The sequence below is a fragment of the Phocoena sinus genome, chromosome 2 (assembly GCF_008692025.1).
Source record: "Phocoena sinus isolate mPhoSin1 chromosome 2, mPhoSin1.pri, whole genome shotgun sequence".
Lineage (NCBI taxonomy): Eukaryota > Metazoa > Chordata > Mammalia > Artiodactyla > Phocoenidae > Phocoena > Phocoena sinus.
Window position 1 is genome coordinate 55,290,225 of NC_045764.1, and position 21,272 is coordinate 55,311,496.

At 53.8% G+C, this 21,272-nt stretch overlaps 1 long non-coding RNA gene and 8 other non-coding genes across 9 annotated transcripts; all 9 read right to left on the reverse strand.

The window, feature by feature from the left end:
- Positions 1 to 1,750: 1,750 nt before the first annotated feature.
- On the reverse strand, positions 1,751 to 1,842 carry LOC116750133. Its single transcript, XR_004348862.1, has one exon. It is a non-coding gene; the product is annotated as a small nucleolar RNA SNORD116 (small nucleolar RNA).
- A 2,445-nt stretch (positions 1,843 to 4,287) lies between these two features.
- On the reverse strand, positions 4,288 to 4,379 carry LOC116750106. Its single transcript, XR_004348836.1, has one exon. It is a non-coding gene; the product is annotated as a small nucleolar RNA SNORD116 (small nucleolar RNA).
- Positions 4,380 to 6,456: 2,077 nt separating this feature from the next.
- On the reverse strand, positions 6,457 to 6,549 carry LOC116750146. The gene has a single exon (XR_004348873.1). It is a non-coding gene; the product is annotated as a small nucleolar RNA SNORD116 (small nucleolar RNA).
- Positions 6,550 to 9,262: 2,713 nt separating this feature from the next.
- Positions 9,263 to 9,355, reverse strand: LOC116750141. The gene has a single exon (XR_004348869.1). It is a non-coding gene; the product is annotated as a small nucleolar RNA SNORD116 (small nucleolar RNA).
- A 2,882-nt stretch (positions 9,356 to 12,237) lies between these two features.
- On the reverse strand, positions 12,238 to 12,327 carry LOC116750115. Its single transcript, XR_004348844.1, has one exon. It is a non-coding gene; the product is annotated as a small nucleolar RNA SNORD116 (small nucleolar RNA).
- Positions 12,328 to 15,090: 2,763 nt separating this feature from the next.
- On the reverse strand, positions 15,091 to 15,184 carry LOC116750125. The gene has a single exon (XR_004348854.1). It is a non-coding gene; the product is annotated as a small nucleolar RNA SNORD116 (small nucleolar RNA).
- Positions 15,185 to 17,125: 1,941 nt separating this feature from the next.
- On the reverse strand, positions 17,126 to 17,218 carry LOC116750108. Its single transcript, XR_004348838.1, has one exon. It is a non-coding gene; the product is annotated as a small nucleolar RNA SNORD116 (small nucleolar RNA).
- Positions 17,219 to 17,437: 219 nt separating this feature from the next.
- On the reverse strand, positions 17,438 to 18,941 carry LOC116749936. The gene is made up of 3 exons (XR_004348740.1): positions 18,807 to 18,941; positions 17,745 to 17,886; positions 17,438 to 17,567 (listed from the first exon to the last, which is right to left on the reverse strand). It is a non-coding gene; the product is annotated as an uncharacterized LOC116749936 (long non-coding RNA).
- A 216-nt stretch (positions 18,942 to 19,157) lies between these two features.
- Positions 19,158 to 19,250, reverse strand: LOC116750109. The gene has a single exon (XR_004348839.1). It is a non-coding gene; the product is annotated as a small nucleolar RNA SNORD116 (small nucleolar RNA).
- Positions 19,251 to 21,272: the final 2,022 nt, after the last annotated feature.

A 21,272-nucleotide genomic window follows, 5' to 3' on the forward strand; every position in this document is an offset into this window, starting at 1 on the left:
ATGCAGGGGATACGGGTTTGTGCCCCGGTGCAGGAAGATCCCACGTGCTGCAGAATGGCTAGGCCCGTGAGCCATGGCCACTGAGCCTGTGTGCCCAGAGCCTGTGCTCTACAACGGGAGAGGCCACAACAGTGAGAGCCTTGCATACAGCAAAAAAAAAAAAAAAAGGTGGCTCGTTGGGACCCGTGAAAAAGGACATCTGAGGAACACCTGGACTGCCCAAGGGAGACTCACCAGCAGGCCTACTTCCTGGCCTGTTGCCAAGACAGACGACCTGCTCTTGACCCAGACACAAAGCTAATGCCATGGGAAGCATTCTGATGCCCACCGTGGTGAGGAAAACCCTTGCAGCCTAATGTCATGAGAGCCATTCTGATGCCCAAAGTGGAGGGCAAACCACTGTAGCAATTGGGTCACTTGCAGTGGTGCCTGGCACTTTTGCACTCTGTCCCATCAGTGACGTGACCTCGGAGAAACCGTGAGGCCCAGATCCTCTAGAAACAACGTGTTACCCACTGCCATGCAAGGAGAGAACCCAGCCAACAGCCTAGACACTTGAACCGGTATAACCGGTATAACTTGTCTGGCCTGTGGCCAGGGACGCCAGATACCACAGTCTCGATGCACCAGTAGGTGGCAGGAAAAATGACCCCTGCACCACAAATCCTCTCCATTTTTTCTGCATGGTTGTGCCCAATGACCTCTGGGAAGATCTGCAATCCTCAGGGAACACTATGTGGGCTGGGTGTAGTAACGATGATGGGCTGTACTGAGGACCACCTTCACATCTTCAACACAGGGCAAACATGGCCAGACACGGACAAAACACCCCACGGCCTCCAAATCTGTCCCCATGAAAAACACTATACCATGTCTGGAAGGCAACCATTCGCTGGCACAGGAACCCGCCATGAAGCAAATTGACAAAGGAGAGGAAAAAGGCGGGACAGTCCACAAATGTGCTCCCGTGTTCCCTCCCTACACGTGCCTCCAAATGCTCCTGAGGGAATCCCAAATGTGTTCCGGGAACCCTACGGCCACCATCGATCTATGCATCCACCAGTACACCTGTGGGCTTTGCCAGCCATCTCACGTGTATTTCCTGCTCACCTTTCCTTTCTCCCTCAACCAGGATCGAAATGTCTGAAGGCAAGGTGCCAGAGCCACCCCTCACCAAAGAAGTTTTATTTTCCTGAGAATTGACTAAGACATATTCAAGCCCACCTGCACACAATACACAAGCAGATCACAACTGAGGAGGAACCATCAGCTTGGCCCAACTCCCAGGGACAGTGGCCCATTTGATTTCACCCCTCATCATGAGAAACCTAATCTGAAACCTGTCTCCCAAGCAGAACATGACAAGGAAGACTGACCTAGGCCAGGACTCCTGCTCTGACCCTGAGCACAGAGACTTCTGTTTCCTTGAGGGCACAAGGCCATGAATAGGGGGTGGGGGAGAATGTTAGAACTCACTGGCAGGCCAGAGCCCCACCAAGGGCTAATGCTTCCTCTTCTGAATGCACGCTAAACTGTGGCAGGAGACAGAAGACCTTGATAGACTTAGTTGCCCATAGACAACTAATTGTCCTAAGCCTTCCCAGGTGAATGGGCATAACAGGCTCCTCTCCAAATGGCCCTTTTCCCAGAGAAGGCTGCCACTCTCCACTTGAACAATGTGGCTGTGGATCCCCACAATAGCTAAATGCAACGTGACCTCTCTCTACTCTTCTTTTGGGAGCTACGTGCTGGACATCAGTTCTTATGAGGAGATGGTAGGGATTTCTCATTCATTTTGTTCATATTTCCAAGGAATTCATTTTTGGGAGTCACCATCGATCCAAGCACGTGCTCAAAGCCTGGACATGCAAAGTCACAGCCTCCACCATGGGACAGCGAGTGAGCTCAATCATGTCAGCAGTCAGGAGTGGCCAGAATCAAACCATGGGGCAGGAAGTGCAGCCAAGTCTCAGGGCATTGGAGCTTGGGTGCCCCAGGAAGAGCCCAGAAGGTAATGGTGTACTCTTGGTGCACAATATCCTGTGGACAAACATCTAGGTTTCTGCAAAGATGTTCCGCTTACTGCCACAAGGTTTCCACCAGGAACCTCAAGGACTTCACGCCAACACCCCTCTGAGACTCCTTTGCCTCGCCTCTCCTTGCCACAAAGTCCACTATTCACCAGGTATCACAGACTATATGGAGGGCCCAATGCTGCTGGTGGCATTCATTCTCTGGCAATGCACCTGGTTCAGGGTGAGAGAACACATGCACCTTTGAGGATGGTGCACGGGTGCACAGAGGGAATGGGTGATACCACCCAGAGATGTGTGCTCTATCTCGCCTCAAAATTTCATTTGCTGCCCATCTTGTCTGTGTGTTCGCAGCCAAGCGTGAATGCATTGTGATGTAGATGCCTTCAGAGCATGCAGCCATCAGCACAAAGAGCGCCACTGCCCATCAACCCCCTGATACGGGCGCTGCAATTACCCCCCTGAGCGACCTCCACGTCAACACAGCATAAGGATGTCATCCTGAACCCCTGAGACACCCTCAGGGGAAGTGGGTCCCCTCAGCCTAAGAGCCACTGTCCTCCAGGTGGACACACCCACTCTTGGCATATACACTTCCTCACAATGGACTCACCCTCAAGGAGAAATGTGGTCCCTGAGATCTTCCACAAGCGAATGGCCCTTTGCCGAATGTGATGACCTCCATCAAATGCAGCTCGTAGGGACCCGTGACAAAGGACACCTGAGGAATCCCTGGACTGACCAAGGGTGACTCACCAGCAGGCATACTTCCTGGCCTCCTGCCAAGCCAGGGGACCTTCCCTTTGCCCACACGCAAAGTTAAAGGCATCGGAGCCATTCCAATGCCCAAAGTTGTGGCGCAAACACTTGCAGCAACTGGGTAACTTGCTGTGGGTTTTTGCAATTTTGCAGTCTCAGCCCGTCAGTGAAATGACCTCTGAGGACCCATGAGACCCAGGTCCTCCAGCACAAAATGTACCCACAGTCGTGAAACAAGAGAACCCAGCCAACAGCATGGACACTTGAACTGGCATGACATCTGTGGCCTGAGGCCAGGCATGCCAGAGACCACAGGCTCGCTGCACCAGCTGGTGGTGGGACCAAATGGCCCCCGCACCACACATCCTCTCCTGCCCTTAAATCTGTAGGCTTTCCTTGGCAGCTGATTCCCTTGTTTCCGCATGTTTGTGCCCAATTACCTCCAGGAAGAGCTCAAATCCTCAGGTAACGCTATGTGGGCCGGGTATAGAAACGATGCTGGGTTGTCCTGAGGAACACCTTCATATCTTCAACACAGGGGAAATGTGGCCAGACAGGGACAAAACACCTCACGGCCTCCAAATCAGCCCCCATGAGAAGAAACCAGACTGTGCCACGAAGGCAACCATTCGTCGGCACAGGGACCCGCCATGAAGTAAATCAACAAAGGAGAAGAAAACAGTGAGATGGTCTTTGAACGTGCACCCATATTCCTTCCCTGCACATGCCTCCAAATGCTCCTGAATGCATCACAAAGGCCTTCCGGGAACCCTATGCCCACTGTGATCTATCCACCCACCAGTCTACCTGAGGGATTAGCCAAGAAACTCATGGGTATTTTCCGCTCACCTTGCCCTTCTGTCTCTGCCTGCATAAAAACATCTCACGGCAAGGTGCAATAGCAACCTCTCACCACAGAAGCTTGATTTCCCAGGGAATTGCCTAAGGCATTTTCCAGCCCCCCAGCCCACTAACACATAAGGAGGACACAACCCGAGGAGAAGCCATCAGCTTGGGCCCAACTTCCGGGGACAGTGGCCCATTTGATTTCCCCCGATCAACAGGAGACACCTCTCCTGCATCACATATCCTAAGCAGACCGTGACAAAGAAGCCTGGCCTAGGCTAGGACTCCTGCTCTGACCCTGAGTGTAGAGACACCTGTTTCCTTGAGGGAACAAAGCAACGACCGGGGGGTGGGGAAGGCCTGTAGAACTCAATGGCAGGCCCAAGGCCCGCCACAAGCTCACACTTCCTCTGGCACCTGCACGCTCAACTGAGGCAGGGGACAGCAATCCTGGCTAGACTCAAGCACACCGAGACGGCACGCTGTCCCTAGCCTTCCCACATGGATGTGCATCCCAGGCACCTTTCCCAATGGCTCTTCTCCCCACGAGAATGCCACTACCCTCAACATGAGCAAGGTGTCTGTGGATGCCCAATGCAGCAAATGAAACATGAACTTCTCCTTACTTTCCCTTTGGGAGGCAAGTGCTGGACCTCAGTTCTGATGAGGAGACGGTAGGGATTGCTCACTCATTTTGTTCAGATTTCCAAGGAATGCATTTGTGGGAGTAATCATCAATCCAAGCACCTGCTCAAAGGCTGGATGTGCAAAGTCGCAGCCTCCACCGCAGGACGGCCAGCGAACTCAATCTTGTCAGCCTTCAGGAGCACCCAGAACTGAGACGTGGGTCAGGAATTGCAGCCAAGTCTCAGAGCATTGGAGCTTGTGCTCCCTGGGAAAACCCCAGAAGATTATGGTGCAGCCCCGATGCAAAAGTACCGTGGGCAAACATATATGTTTTGTAAAGAAGTGCAGTTTACTGCAATGAGGGTTCCACCAGTAACCTCACGGACTGCATGCCAACATGCATCTGAGACTCCCTCGCCTCGCCTCGCCTCGCCTCGCCGTGTCTTCCTTGACTCGCTGGGTATTACAGAATATGCAGAGGATCACATGCTGCCACTGGCCTTTCTTCCCTGGCACTCCACCTGGCTCGGAGCGATAGAAAACACAGATGCTTGAGGATGGTACACGGGTGCACAGGCGCACGGAGGGAAAGGGTGATACCACCCAGACATGTGAGCTCTATGTCACCTCTATGTTTAATTTGCTGCCCATTTTGTCTGTGTGTCAGCAGCCAAACATGAAAGCATCGGGGCGTGGATGCCTTCAGAGCAGGCGTCCATCAGGACAATGTGCGCTGTAGTCCATCAACCCCCTGGTCTCGAGTCTTGTAATTCCCACCCTGGGTGCCCTCCCCACCGACAAAGCATAATGATGTCATCCTAAACCCCTGAGACACCCTCAGGGGAACTGGGTCCCCTCAGCCTAAGACCCACTGCCCTCCAGGGAAACACACCCGCTCTTGGCACATATGCTTCCTCACAATGGACTCACAATCAAGGGGAAATGCGGTCCCAGTTACTTTCCAGAAGGGAATGGCCCTTAGCCAAAAGTGATGACCTCCTTCAAAAGCGGCTCACTGGGCCCCGCAACAAAGGGCACCCGAGGCACTCCTGGACTGACCAATGGGACTCACCAACTGGCATTCTTCCTGGCCTCCTGCCAAGCCACAGCCCCTTTACTTGGACCATATGGAAAGCGAATGGCATCAGAGCCATTTCGATGCCCAAAGTTGCGGGACAAGACCCTTGCTGCAACTGGCTTACTTCACTTGACGCCTTGCATTTTCGCATGCTGGGCCCATCAGTGCCACAACTTCAGAGAAAGCTTGAGACCCAGGTCCTCCAGAACCAATGTGTCAGCCAGAGCCGTGTAATAAGAAAACGCAGCCAGCAGCCCGAACTCTTGAAACAGCATGACTTCTCTGGCCTGAGGCCAGGCACACCGGAGACCACAGGTTTGCCCACCAGTGGATGACAGGACAAAGTGATCCCAGTGCCACAAAACTCTTCTGCCCTTAAACCTGCAGGCTCTCCTTGAAAGCCGAATCCCTTGTTTCTGGGTTGCGCCCAAAGACCTCCAGGAAGAGCTCTAATCCTCAGGGAACAGTGTGTGGGCTGGGTACAGAAATGACGCTGGGGAGTCCTGAGGAACACCTTCACATTTTCAACATAGGGTGAACGTGGCCAGACAGGGTCAAAAAACCCCATGGCCTCCAAACTGGCCCTCTTGCGAAGACACCATAGTGTGCCACAAAGGCAACTACTACCTGGCACAGGGACCCGCCATGATGCAAATCGACAAAGGAGAGGCCAAGGGCGGGATGGTTCATGAACGTGCACCCATAATCCTTCCCTATACACGCCTTCAAATGCACCTGAAGGCATCCCAAAGGAGTTCCAGGAACCCTATGCCCATTGTCAATCTATCCGCCCACCAGTCCACCCATGGGCTTAGCCAACCATGTCACATTTATTTCCCACTTGCCTTGCCTTTCTCTTTCTCCCCAGATCAAAACATCTCACAGCAAGGTTCCAGAGCCAACCCTCACCACAGAAGCTTGATTAAACTTGGGTGCCCAGAGATGACATGCTCTCCCTAGCCTTCCTCCATGGATGTGCATCTCAGGCTCTTTCCCAATGGTTCTTCTCCCCACAAGAATCCCGCCAACTAAACTCACACAATGTGACTGCGGATATCCAAGGCAGCAATTGCAACATGACACTCTCCTTACATTCCCTCTGGAAGCCACGGTGGACCTCAGTTTCAATAAGGAGACGGTAGGGTGTTCACAATCATTTCCTGTAGATCTTCCAAGGAATGCATATGAGGAAGACATCATTGTTCCGAGCATGTGCTGGGATGCTGCAGAACCCAAAGGGCAGGCCTCTCAGCATTAAGATCAGTGAATCTGTATGGGTCTGCAGAGAACCCAGTGACCTTGGAGAGCTCCAGAGCCTGGGGAATCGCCACTACCCAGGCCTCTCAGCATTAAGATCAGTCAATCCACGCTTGCAACCACTGGGACCACCCAAGGAAACCCTAATATCTAATGGCACATCTTGGAGTGGGAGAATACCTACTGTCCTGAGTGACCCACAGCCATGCTCGGCACCCTGGGCTGCCCCATTTCTTCTAGGTCTCCCTTGCACCTCCAGTCATCAGACCACGTGAAGGTCTTCTTGTCTTAGCCGATGGCCAGCCTTGCCCAGCAACTGCACCTAAGAAGTGGACAGAAATCACACAAGCTTCAGAATTGGACCGGCGTACTCAGAGAACACTATTCATGCCAACATTTACCTGGGGATAAGCCCTGCACCTGCTTCCCAAGTACCTCAATCCCTTATGGAGGAGTGAATGCGTGTCTGACAGCATGACTGAAGGAATGTAGGCATGTAGGTGGGCCCGCGAGTGTGAGGGTATATGTGTACATGCACACAACTGCACATGTGTGTGACTGTGACTCCGCACGAGGACTCACTTGCGGGTTTCTGTGTGTGCCTCTGTACCAACGTCGGGACCTCTGTGTGTCCCTGTACCCCTCTGTAAAGGCCTCAAACGAGAAAAGCAACAACTTATACACAGAGCCATGGCCTCGGGCCCTGCCACAGAACGTTGAAAGACCCCTGCTACCTTCAAGAGACCGCATGCGAACTTTGACCCCAGAGACTGTTGAAATAAGCAACGGACTCCTGCTCTCCAACAGCACCGTCTTCTGACCAAAGCACACAGACTTGATGAGACAAGCCTGGCCTCCTGGCTGTGGGTGTAACATCTACGTAAACCTGAAGACCCTGCCAGCTACCCTAGCACATCTGATGTGCACTTGCTGGCCACTCCCAGCACCTCTGGGAAGAAGGGAACCTCCCACGGGCAGGCCGATACTGCCTTGCAGCTGGCTACAGGCAAGATGCAGCCCCTCTTCCTCTCAAGGGGCCAAAGGACTTAAGACCAGGTGCCACTTAAGGCCAACTATGCCAAATCACTTTCCATGGACCCGCAGGCATGCCTATCATGGAAAGTGTTGGTCTTCACCCACCATTATGCAGGGTCGAACTGCACAAGGAAACTAGGCCACCTTCCTGGCCAGGTTCTGGCCAGCTAAACAACTGGCAGGATTCGTGGCTCTGGTCCCTGAGGAAATGCTCAGATGCTGGATATCCTTGTCCCACGTGCCCTCCTCCTGCCCACAGGGTGATTGGACACAACAAGAAGCCACAGACACCATGCTAACATGGGAGACACTGAGCACCACGGAAGACAGACAGCAAGCATGTCGGCTTTGATGAGGTCGACCCCACACCATACATTCTATAATCTCGTCAGCATCACACCAACACCAACAAGGACCTCACGGAGATCCAAGGTGCCATCCACGAGGATCACAGAAAGACTTCAAATGGAGGACCTCTGCCATGGGAGGGGAACTGAAACCCTGAAAGAGCACAACTGGCTGTCCATGGCATCGCAATATCGCCCCCATCTCTGCCACACCCACGGTTTTCCACAGATAAACCTCTGGCCCTGTGAAAGGCTTGCGTGCTACCTGGGCAGGCCGTGTCATGCCCTTTGGGAGAAACACTTTCTCCTCGCACGTTCCATAACTAGGGAACAAAGGGGCCAAAGGGCATGTTCGCATAACTCACTTCCCCCTAGGGAGGCCAGCCCCAACTCCTCAGCAACTAGATCTCTTCTACCCACCGCAATAAACCATTTGGGTGTCATTCCTCAGGCAAGGGGTCCCCAGTCGACACAGGTCACCAATCACAACACATCCACTTGGACCGCAAAAGCCCTCTCCACCCTAGGCAGCTGATGGCAACCCTCACGGTTCAGGGACATACTAGGCAAGATGAGGTGACCACCTGCAACCCAATGATGACAGCCCATCCCATGACATCACACAGGATCTGTCCTCATCATGCCTTACCTTCCTGTCCAGGTCATCAGCCACCATGCAGGCTTAAATGCAGCACTTGGTCCTCACTCAACTACATGATGACCCACTTGGCACCAACACTGTGCTGAGAGTTGCAGTACACGAGCTGACAAGGGCAACACTGAGGCCTAATCCGTCAGCCCCCTTCCGCCAACACCCAGCACCAGCCCACCCCTGTGCACTGCTCCAGCCCCACCGGGCACTCAAGAAACTCATCGCGGCAAAAGCAACAACAGGGAGGGCCATATGCCTGGCCTGGGGCTCCAGGCCACAACGAGAGAAGCTGGCTCATTTTGGCTTCCAAACACCACACAAAGTGCCACGACCAAAGAGGAACATGGCCAAAACACAACTCTCCAAGCCGCAGGCTCACTGGGCCTGGACCAGCACACACTACGACACCTAAAACCAGCAAGACAGCATGCCGCCTTGTAATCCGTCATTGGCCTTTCACCAAGGACCTGGGATTCATAGACGATTCAGGTAAGGTGCAGACACGGTCGACCTTCAGACAGGAGCCCCTCAAATGCTGGCACCATGGGTGATGTTTGCATGCATGTCAAAAAGGGGACGCTGGCCTCCACTCCCAACTGTACCCTACCCCCAAGGGAGGAAACGTGCTGGACCTCAGTTTCAATGAGGAGACAGTAGAGTGTTGTCACTCATTTAATTCAGATTTTCCAAGGAATTCATACAAGGGTGTCATCTTCAATCCAAGCACATACTGGGACAGTGCTCAACACAACAGGGCAGGCCGCTTGGCTCTGCAAAGGAGCCATGACCCCGGAGTATTCGAAAAACCTGGGGAATCCACAGCCCTCAGAGCACTCAGCAAGAGTAACAGGCAATCCACTATTGCAGCCACTGGGCCCGTCTCAGGAAACCCTAATATCCGTTGGCACATCTTGGGGTGGTTGATTGCCTACTGCCCTGAGTTATCCACGGCCACGGTCAGCAACATGCCCCTGCCTCACTTTTTCCATTTCTCCTTAGCACATCCAGTCATCAGACCATGCGAAGGTCTTCTTCTCTATGCCGACGGCCAGCCTTGCCCAGCAACTTCACCAGAGAAGTGGACAGAAACCACAAAGGCTTCAGAATTGGACCGGGGTGCTCAGAAAACATGATATGTGTGAATATTAACCTGGGTGTGATGCCTGAACCTGCTTCCCAAGGACCTCTATCCCTTACTGAGAACAGAATGCATGTCTGACAGCACAATTGCACGAACTCAGGCACGTATGTTGGCCTGTGTGTGAGACGGTGTTTGTGTGTGTTCACGCATGTGCATGTGTCTTTCTGTGACTGCGCATAAGGACGGGCTGGCGGGTTTCAGTGAGTGCCTCTGAATCCGCGTCTTGGTCTCTGTCTGTCCCTGTGGCCCTCTGCAGGGACTGTGAACAGTAAAGGCCAAAGTTTATATGAGGAAGACTAGCTTTGGACCCTACAACTGAATGGAGAAAGACCTCTATCACCTTCAAGAGGCCACATGCGAACTTTGACCTCCAGCGCCTTGGCTTTGGACCCCCTCCCCACTGAATGAAGAAAGACCCTTATTAGCTCCAAGAGGCTGAATTCAAACTTTGAGTCACAGGGGCTGTCGAAATAGGCCATGGACTACCGCTCTCCCACAGCCAAGCATTCTGGCCAAAGCACAAAGACCTAAACAGACTTGCCTCCCGGCCGTGGGTGTCACATGTACGTGGACCTGAAGAATCTGCCAGCTAATAGCACATCTGATGTGCACTTGGGGCCCCTCCCAGAAATTCTAGAAGCAAGGGAACCTCCTATGGTCGGGTGGACACCGATCTACAGCTGGATGCAGGTCAAAAGCAGCCTGGCACCTCTCAAGGGGCTAACAAAATTCGGTCCAACTGCCAATTCTCACCAACTGGCACAAATCACTTTTCGTGGACCCCTGGGAATACCCACCACAGGAAGTAGTGGGCTTCAGCAACCATAATCCACGTTCAAACCGCACGGCAGAAACTAGACCCCCTTCCCGGTCACAACTTGCCAGCACCCAGCCAGCAGGTTTTGCGTCCATGAACCCGGAGGGATCACTCAAACGCTTGACAGCCACATCCTATGTGACCTCTTCCTGCCCACAGGGCAACCCGAAACTACTGGAAGCCACAGACATCATGCAAACACGGGGACACTCTACACCAGGGATTACAGAACGCAAGCATGTCTGCTTTGATGACACTGACCTACACCATGCATCCTGGCACTTCTCAACTGCCACAGCGACACTACCAAGAACCTCACAGAGATCAAAGGCACTGTCCCCGAGAACCACAGACAGACTTCCAACGAAAGACCTCTGCCATGTGAGGGGACCTGGAAGCTTCAAAGGGCACAGTGGCTGTCCACGGCAGCGCACCTGGCATAGCACCTGTGCCCCCCATCTCTGCCCTGCCAATGGACTGCTCCAGAAATACCTCTGTCTCTTCGAAAGGCTTGTGGGCCACATGGACTGGCCGCGTCATGCCCTCTGGGAGAAACACTTTCGCTTTGCACATTCTCATATGAGGAAACAAAGTGGCCAAAGGGCATGTTCGCATAACACACCTTCCTCCAAGAAGACCGGCATTGATGCCTCAGCATGTCTATCATCTTTACAGGACACCCTTTCATCGTCATTCCTCCAGCAACGAGATCACAACTCCTGCAGGTTACCGACCTGACGGCATCCACATGAGCGGGCAAAGCCATCCCCTCCATACACAGCTGATGCCAGCCCATCATGAACATGATACATCCTTGGTAAGCTGAGGCCAGTGCCCACAACCCAATGATGACAGCCCATGCCACAACTTCACACAGGACCCCTCCTCATCATGCCTTACTGTTATGTCCAGTCCATCAGCCACCACACAGGCTTAAATACAGCACTCGGTCCTCACTCCACACCATGATGACCAACTTGATGTCAACACTGTGTTGGGAATTGGAGTAGAGGAGCTGACAATGGCAACACCGAGGCCTAATCCATCAGGCCCCTTCCAATGGGCCGACGCCAATCACCAGCCCAAACCAACCCACTGCTCCAGGCCCACCGGGCACTCAAGAACTTCACTGTGTGAAACACAACAACAGGGAGAGCCACAGGCCTGGCCGGAGGCTCCAGGCTCCAACAAGGGAAGCTTGCTCATTTTGGATTCCAGAAGCATCCTCCGAAGCGTCATGCACAAAACGTGATCCTGTCCAAAACACACCTCCCAAGCTGCAAGCTCACTGGGCCTACATCAGCACACAGTTTGACTCTGAAGACCAGCAGGTGAGACTGCCACCTCGCATTCCTTCAATGGCCTTTCAGCAGGGACATGGGATTCACAGATGACCCAGCTTATGTGCAGACATGGTCCACCCTCAAACAGGAGCTCCTCCAATGCTGGAGCCCTGGATGGTGTTTGCATGCGTGTCACGAAGGGATGATGGCCCTCACTCCTAATGGTGCCCTACCCACGAGAGAGGAAATGTGCTGGACCTCAGATTCTATGAAGAGACGGTAGAGTGTTCTCACTCATTTTGTTCATATCTTCCAATTTGTTCACATTATCTGTGCCCTACCGCCAAGAGAGGAAACATGCTGGACCTCAGTTTCGATGAGATGGTAGAGTGTTCTCACTCATTTTGTTCAGATTTTCCAAGGAATGCATACAAGGGTGTCATCATCGATCCAAACACATGCTGGGAAGCTGCAGAATGTAACCGGACAGGCTGCAGTACTCTGCAGAGGAGCCATGACCCTGGAGTACTGCAAGAGCCTGGGGAATCCAGAGTCTTCAGGCCACTCAGCAAAAGCAAAAATCAATCCACTCTTGCAGCCATTGGGCCCATCTGAGGAAAACCTAATGTCCCATGGCACATCTTAGTGTGAGTGAATGCCTACCATCCTGAGTTATCCAGGACCATGCTTGGCAACATGTGCCCGCCTCACTTTTTCCAGTTGTCCTTGGCACATCCAGTCATCAGACCATATGAAAGTCTTCTTGTTTTGCCGCCAGCCAGCCTTGCTGAGCAACTGCACCTGAGGAGTGGACACAAATCACTGAGGCTTCAGAAGTGGACCGGGGGTCCTCAGAGAACATGATCCATGTGAATATTTACTTGGGCTTCAGCTCTGAACCTGCTTCCCAAGGACCTCTATCCCTTACTGAGTATTGATTTGTGTCTCACAGCATATCTGTAGGAAGTTAGACACGTACACTGACCAGTGTGTGAGATGCTGTATGTGTGTATTCGTGACTTCGACTGCGCACGAGGACGCACTTGTGTATACTGTGTGTGCCTCTGAATATGCGTCTTGCTCTCTGTGTGTCCCTGTGGCCCTCTGCAGAGGCTTCCAACAGTAAACACCAGAGTTTATACACAACACCCTGGTTGGACCCCCAACAGAAATGAGAAAGACCCCTGTCAGCTGCAGGAGGCCGCATGCGAATTTTGACCCACAGGAGCTGTTGAAATAGGCCACAGACTCCCGCTCTCCCATAGCCATGGCTTCTGACCAAAGCACAAAGACTGGAAAAGACCTGCCTCCTGGCAGTGGATGTCACATGTATGTGGACATGGAGATCCTGCCAGCTAATAGTCTACACCTAATGTGGACTTGAGGCCACTCCCAGTGCTTCCGGAAGCAAGGGAGTCTCTGATGGGCAGGCAAACACCGATCTGCAGCTGGCTACAGGCAAGTGCAGCTTAGCACCACTCAAAGGGCTGACGAAATACAGTCTAAATGTCAATTCTCGCCAACTAGACCAAATCACGTTCTGAGGACCCATGGGAATGTCCATCACGGTAAGTGGTGTACTGTACCAACCAGGACCCAGGTTGGAACCCCATGAGGGAACCTAGGCCATCTTCCCGAGCACGTCTCGCCAGCGCCCATCCGGCAGGTTTCACGGCCCTGAACCCAGAGGAAAAGATAAAATGCTTGACAGCCTCGTCCTAAGTGACCTTCTCCTGCCCGCAGAGTGACTCGCCCTTACATGAAGTCGCAGACACCTTGTGAACACGGGGTCACTGTACACCAAGGAACACAGAGTGCATACATGTCTGCTTTAATGACGCCAATCCCACCCCATGCATTCTGGCAGTTCTCCACTGCCACAGCAACACTACAGAGGACCTCACACAGATCAAAAGCACTGTCCCCGAGAACCACAGACAGATTGCCAATGGAAGACCTCTGCCACGTGAGGGGACATGCAAGCTTCAAAAGGCAGAGTGGCTGCCCATGGCAGCGCACCTGGCAACACAACAGTGCCCGCATCTCTGCCCCGCCAATAGACTGCTCCAGATAAACCTCTGGCTGTTCGAAAGGCTTGTGTGCCACATGGGCCGGCCATGTCATGCTCTCTGGGAGAAACACTTTCCCTTCGCACATTCCCAAATGAGGGAACAAAGTGGCCAAAGAGCGTGTTCATATAACTGACCTACCCCCAAGAAGACCGGCACAGATGCCTCAGAATGTCGATCTTCTCTACGTCCCGCAAGAAACCATTTGGGCATAATTTCTCCTGTAACGGGAACACAACACTACGCAGGTTACCTACATCGCAGGCATCCTCATAAACAGCGAAAGCCATCCACTTCATAGGCAGCTGATGCCAACCCATCAGGAAAAGGAGACCTCCTTGGGAAACCATGAACAGCATTAGCAACTGAATGATCACAGACCATCCCACGACATCACACAGGAAACGTCCTCATGATGCCTTACCTTCGTCTCCAGGAAACAGCCATCACGGAGTCTTAAATGCAGCACTCGGTGCTAACCCCACTCCACGATGGCCCTCTTAGTGCCAACACCTGTGCTGGGAGCTGCAGTAGAGGAGCTGACATGGGCACCACCTAATCCATCAGCCCCTTTGTGTCAACACCCCAACCCCAGCCCACACCCACGCACTACTACAGCCCCATTGGACACACAAGAACCTCAATGCGCCAAACCCAATGAAAGGGTAGGGCCACAGGCCTGGCCTCATGCTCCAGGCCCCAAGAAGGGAAGCCTGCTCCTTTAGGCTTCCAGACCTAAACCCTGAAGCAGCGTGCACAAAGGGGGATCGCGGCCAAAGCACACCGTTCCAAACTGCAAAGCTCACTGGCCTACACCAGCACACACTCCAGAATCTGAAGACCAACAAGAGAGCCTGCCCCCTCGCATTCGCCTCAACGGTCTTTCAGCAGTGACCTGATATTTCATAGACGACCCAGCTTAGGGAAGACACAGTCGACTTCAGAGAGGAGCCCCTCCAAGTCCTGGAGCCCTGAGTGCTGTTTGCATGCATGTCAGCAGGAGACGCTGGCCCTCAGCATGTCTATGTTCTCTACTTCATGAAAGACACCCTTTGGAGTCATTCCTCTGGAAATGGGTAACACAACTCTACACAGATACCTACCTCGCTCTTGACAGGCCCCTATGCCCGAGACAGGAAACGTGCTGGACCTCAGACTCGATGAGGAGACGGTAGAGTGTTTCTCACTCATCTTGTTCAGATTTTCCAAGGAATGCATACAAGGGTATCATCATCGATCCAAGCACGTGCTAGAACGCTGCAAAAAACAACGGGGCATGCCATGCGGGTCTGCAGAGGAGCCATGACCTCCTAGTACTCTAAAATCCTGCGGAAGCCACAGCCCCCAGGCCACTCTGCAAGAGCAACAGTCAATCTACACTTGAAGCCACTGGACCGTCTGAGGGAAAGCTAATATCCAGGGGCACATCTTAGGGTGGGTGAAAGCCTAACGGACTGAGTCATCCAGAGCCATCCTTAGCAACCTGCCCCCACCTCATTTTTCCAGTTCTCCTTAGCACCTCCAGTCATCAGACAAGGCGAAAGTCTTCTTGCCTTTCCTGACGGCCACACCTGCCCAGCAACTGCCCCTGAGAAGTGGACATAAATCACGCAGTCATCAGAATTGACTGGGGTACTCAGAGAAACGTGATTCACGCCAATGTTTACCTGGGCTTGAGTCCCGGACCCTTCTTCCCAAGGACCTCTACCCTTAGTGAGAACACAATGTTTGTCTGACAGCACGACTGCAAGAATTTAGGGCACGTACGTTGCCCGGCATGTGAGAGGGTCTATGTGTGTGTTCACGCGTGTGCACGGGTGTGACTGTCACTGCCCACGAGGACGTGCTTCTGCGCTTCTTTGTGTTCTGCTCAAACTGCATCTTGGTCTCCGTGTGTCCATGAGGCCCTCTGCAGAGGACAGCGAAGCGTAAAAGCCACAGGTTATACAACAGAGCGCTGGCATTGGGACACAGACCACCCCTGAATGGAGAAAGAGCCCCTTCAAGGCTTCAAGAGGCTGAATGCGAACTCTGCAACCCGGAGACTGTTGAAGTAGGCCAGGGATTCCCGCTCTCCCACAGCCAAGCCTTCTGACCAAAGCTCAAAGACCTAACCAGACTTGCCTCCCGGCCGTGGGTGTGGCATATACTTGGACCTGGAGAAGCGGCCAGCTAGTAGCACATCTGATGTGCACTTGGGGCAACTTCCAGCACTCCCGTAGGCAAGACAACCTCCGCTGGCCGGGCCGACCCTGACCTGCAGGCAGGCTCCAGGCAAGATGCAGCCCGGCACCACTCAAGGGGATAACGGAATTCGGCCTATGTGCCATTTCACGCAACTAGGCCAAATCACTTTCTGTGGACCCATAGGAATGCCCCCAACGGAAGTGGTGGGCTTCAGCAACCATGACCCAAGTTCAGACCCCAAAGCCGAAACTTGGCTAACATGACTGCCCTTTCGCCAGCACCCGCCCAGCAGGCTTGGCGGCCCTGAAACCTGAGGAAACACACAAATCCTTGCCAGCCTCGGCCTCTGTGGCCGCCTGCCACGGGGCAGCTCGACCCTGACTGGAAGCCACAGATATCGTGCAAACATGGGGACACTGTCCAGCAGGGATGACAGATCGCAACATATCTGCTTTGTTGACACTGACACTACCCCACGAATCCTGGCACTTCTCCACTGGCCACAGTGACACTAACCGAGGACCTCACAGAGACCAAAGGCACTGTCCCCGAGAACCACAAACAGATTGCCAACGGAAGACCTCTGCCACCCAAGGGGACCTGGACGCTTCAAAGGGCACAGTGCCTGTCTGCGGCAGCGCACCCGGCATCGCAACAGTGTCCGCGTAGCTGTACCGCCAACAGACTTCTCCAGATAAATCTCTGGCTCTTCGAAAGTCCTGCGTTCCTCACGGGCCGGACGCATCATGCCCTGCGGGAGAAACAATTTTAGCTTGGAACATTCCCAAACAAGGTAACAAAGTGCCCAAAGGTCACGTTCGCATAACTCACCTATCCTCCAGGAGAGCGGCACAGATGCATCAGCGTATCTATTTTCTCTACGTCCTGCAAGACACCATTTGGGCGTCATGCCTCCGGCAATGGGATCACAACTCTACGCAGGTTACCTACCTCGCTCCTCAATGTCCCCTATGCCCGAGACAGGAAACGTGCTGGACCTCAGACTCGATGAGGAGACGGTAGAGTGTTCTCACTCATTTTGTTCAGATTTTCCAAGGAATGCATACAAGGGTGTCATCATCGATCCAAGCACATGCTGGGACGCTGCACAACAAAACCGGGCATGCCATTCTGGTCTGCAGAGGAGCCGTGACTTCCTAGTACTCCAAAACCCTGGGGAATCCACAGCCCTCAGGCCACTCTGCAAGAGCAACAGTCAATTTACTCTTGAAGCCACTGGGCCCGTCTGAGGGAAACCTAATATCCAGTGGCACATCTTAGGGTGGGTGAACGCCTACCTTCCTGAGTCATCCAGGACCATGCTTAGCAACCTGCCCCCACCTCACTTTTCCAGTTCTCCTTAGCACCTCCAGTCATCAGACAACGTGAACGTCTTCTCGCCTTTCCTGACGGCCACCCCTGCCCAGCAACTGCACCTGAGAAGTGGACATAAATCACGCAGTCTTCAGAATTGGACCGGGGTCCTCAGAGAACGTGATTCATGCCAATGTTTACCTGGGCTTGAGCCCGGACCCTGCTTCCCAAGGACCTCTACCCTTACTGAGAACTTAATGTTTGTCTGACAGCACGACTGCAGGAAGTTAGGAACGTACGTTGCCCGGTATGTGAGAGGGTCTATTTGCGTGCTCACGCGTGTGCGTGGGCGTGACTGTCACTGCTCACGGGGACGTGCTTCTGGGCTTCTTTGTGTTCTGCTCAATCTGCATCTTGGCCTCCGTTGGTACCTGAAGCCCTCTGCAGAGACACCGAAGCGTAAAAGCCACAGTTTATACACAGCGCGCTGGCATTGGACACAGCCCCCCCTGAATGGAGAAAGACCCCTTCAGGCTTCAAGAGGCTGAATGCGAACTCTGCAACCCGGAGGCTGTTGAAGTAGGCCAGGGATTCCCGCTCTCCCACAGCCAAGCCTTCTGACCAAAGCTCAAAGACCTAACCAGACTTGCCTCCCGGCCGTGGGTGTGGCATATACGTGGACCTGGAGAAGCGGCCAGCTAGTAGCACATCTTATGTGCACTTGGGGCAACTTCCAGCACTCCCGGAGGCAAGACAACCTCTGCTGGCCGGGCCGACCCTGACCTGCAGGCAGGCTCCAGGCAAGATGCAGCCCGGCACCACTCAAGGGGCTAACGGAATTCGGCCTATGTGCCAGTTCTCGCCAACTAGGCCAAATCGCTTTCTGTGGACCCATAGGAATGTCCACCACAGGAAGCGGTGGGCTTCAGCAACCATGACCCAAGTTCAGACCCCAAAGCCGAAACTGGGCCACCATGCCTGCCATGTTTCGCTAGCACCCACCCAGCAGGGTTGGCGGCCCTGAACCTTGAGGAAGCGCACAAATCCTTGCCAGCCTCGTACTCCGAGGCCTCCTCCTGCCCACGGGGCAACTCGACCCTATTGGAAGCCACAGATACCGTGCAAACAGGGGGACACTGTACACCAGGGGTGAGAGATCGTAACATGCCTGCTTTGATGACACTGACCCTACCCCACGGATCCTGGCACTTCTCCACTGCCACAGTGACACTACCGAGGACCTCACAGAGACCAAAGGCACTGTCCCCGAGAACCACAAACAGATTGCCAACGGAAGACCTCTGCCACCCAAGGGGACCTGGACGCTTCAAAGGGCACAGTGCCTGTCTGCGGCAGCGCACCCGGCATCGCAACAGTGTCCGCGTAGCTGTACCGCCAACAGACTTCTCCAGATAAATCTCTGGCTCTTCGAAAGTCCTGCGTTCCTCACGGGCCGGACGCATCATGCCCTGTGGGAGAAACAATTTTAGCTTGGCACATTCCCAAACAAGGTAACAAAGTGCCCAAAGGTCACGTGCGCATAACTCACCTATCCTCCAGGAGAGCGGCACAGACGCATCAGCGTATCTATTTTCTCTACGTCCTGCAAGACACCCTTTGGGCGTCACGCCTCCGGCAATGGGATCACAACTCTACGCAGGTTACCTACCTCGCTCCTCAATGTCCCCTATGCCCGAGACAGGAAACGTGCTGGACCTCAGACTCGATGAGGAGACGGTAGAGTGTTCTCACTCATTTTGTTCAGATTTTCCAAGGAATGCATACAAGGGTGTCATCATCGATCCAAGCACGTGCTGGGACGCTGCACAACACAACCGGGCATGCCATTCTGGTCTGCAGAGGAGCCATGACTTCCTAGTACTCCAAAACCCTGCGGAATCCACAGCCCTCAGGCCACTCTGCAAGAGCAACAGTCAATTTACTCTTGAAGCCACTGGGCCCATCTGAGGGAAACCTAATATCCAGGGGCACATCTTAGGGTGGGTGAACGCCTACCTTCCTGAGTCATCCAGGACCATGCTTAGCAACCTGCCCCCACCTCACTTTTCCAGTTCTCCTTAGCACCTCCAGTCATCAGACAACGTGAACGTCTTCTCGCCTTTCCTGACGGCCACCCCTGCCCAGCAACTGCACCTCAGAAGTGGACATAAATCACGCAGTCTTCAGAATTGGACCGGGGTCCTCAGAGAACGTGATTCATGCCAATGTTTACCTGGGCTTGAGCCCGGACCCTGCTTCCCAAGGACCTCTACCCGTACTGAGAACTTAATGTGTGTCTGAAGCACGACTGCAGGAAGTTAGGAACGTACGTTGCCCGGTATGTGAGAGGGTCTATTTGCGTGTTCACGCGTGTGCGCGGGCGTGACTGTCACTGCTCACGAGGACGTGCTTCTGGGCTTCTTTGTGTTCTGCTCAATCTGCATCTTGGCCTCCGTTGGTACCTGAAGCCCTCTGCAGAGACACCGAAGCGTAAAAGCCACAGTTTATACACAGCGCGCTGGCATTGGACACAGCCCCCCCTGAATGGAGAAAGACCCCTTCAGGCTTCAAGAGGCTGAATGCGAACTCTGCAACCCGGAGGCTGTTGAAGTAGGCCAGGGATTCCCGCTCTCCCACAGCCAAGCCTTCTGACCAAAGCTCAAAGACCTAACCAGACTTGCCTCCCGGCCGTGGGTGTGGCATATACGTGGACCTGGAGAAGCGGCCAGCTAGTAGTACATCTGATGTGCACTTGGGGCAACTTCCAGCACTCCCGGAGGCAAGACAACCTCCGCTGGCCGGGCCGACCCTGACCTGCAGGCAGGCTCCAGGCAAGATGCAGCCCGGCACCACTCAAGGGGCTAACGGAATTCGGCCTATGTGCCAGTTCTCGCCAACTAGGCCAAATCGCTTTCTGTGGACCCATAGGAATGTCCACCACAGGAAGCGGTGGGCTTCAGCAACCATGACCCAAGTTCAGACCCCAAAGCCGAAACTGGGCCACCATGCCTGCCATGTTTCGCTAGCATCCACCCAGCAGGGTTGGAGGCCCTGAACCTTGAGGAAGCGCACAAATCCTTGCCAGCCTCGTCCTCCGTGGCCTCCTCCTGCCCACGGGGCAACTCGACCCTATTGGAAGCCACAGATACCGTGCAAACAGGGGGACACTGTACACCAGGGGTGAGAGATCGTAACATGCCTGCTTTGATGACACTGAACCTACCCCACGGATCCTGGCACTTCTCCACTGCCACAGTGACACTACCGAGGACCTCACAGAGACCAAAGGCACTGTCCCCGAGAACCACAAACAGATTGCCAACGGAAGACCTCTGCCACTCAAGGGGACCTGGACACTTCAAAGGGCACAGTGCCTGTCTGCGGCAGCGTACCCGGCATCGCAACAGTGTCCGCGTTGCTGTTCCGCCAACAGACTGCTCCAGATAAATCTCTGGCTCTTTGAAATTCCTGCGAGGTTTTGTGGGAAGATGGCGGAAGAGTAAGACGCGGAGATCGCCTTCCTCCCCACGGATACAACAGAAATACATCTACACATGGAACAACTCCTACAGAACACCTACTGAAGGCTGGCAGAAGACCTCAGAGCTCCCAAAAGGCAAGAAACTCCCCACGTACCTGGGTAGGGCAAAAGAAAAAAAGAAAAAACAGAGAAAAAAGAATAAGGACGGCACCTGCACCAGTGGGAGGGAGCTGTGAAGGAGGAAAAGTTTCCACACACTAGGAAGCCCCTCCGCGGGCGGAGACTGCGGGAGGCGGAGGGGGGAGCTTCGGGGACCGCGGAGTGGTGCACAGCGACGGGTGTGGAG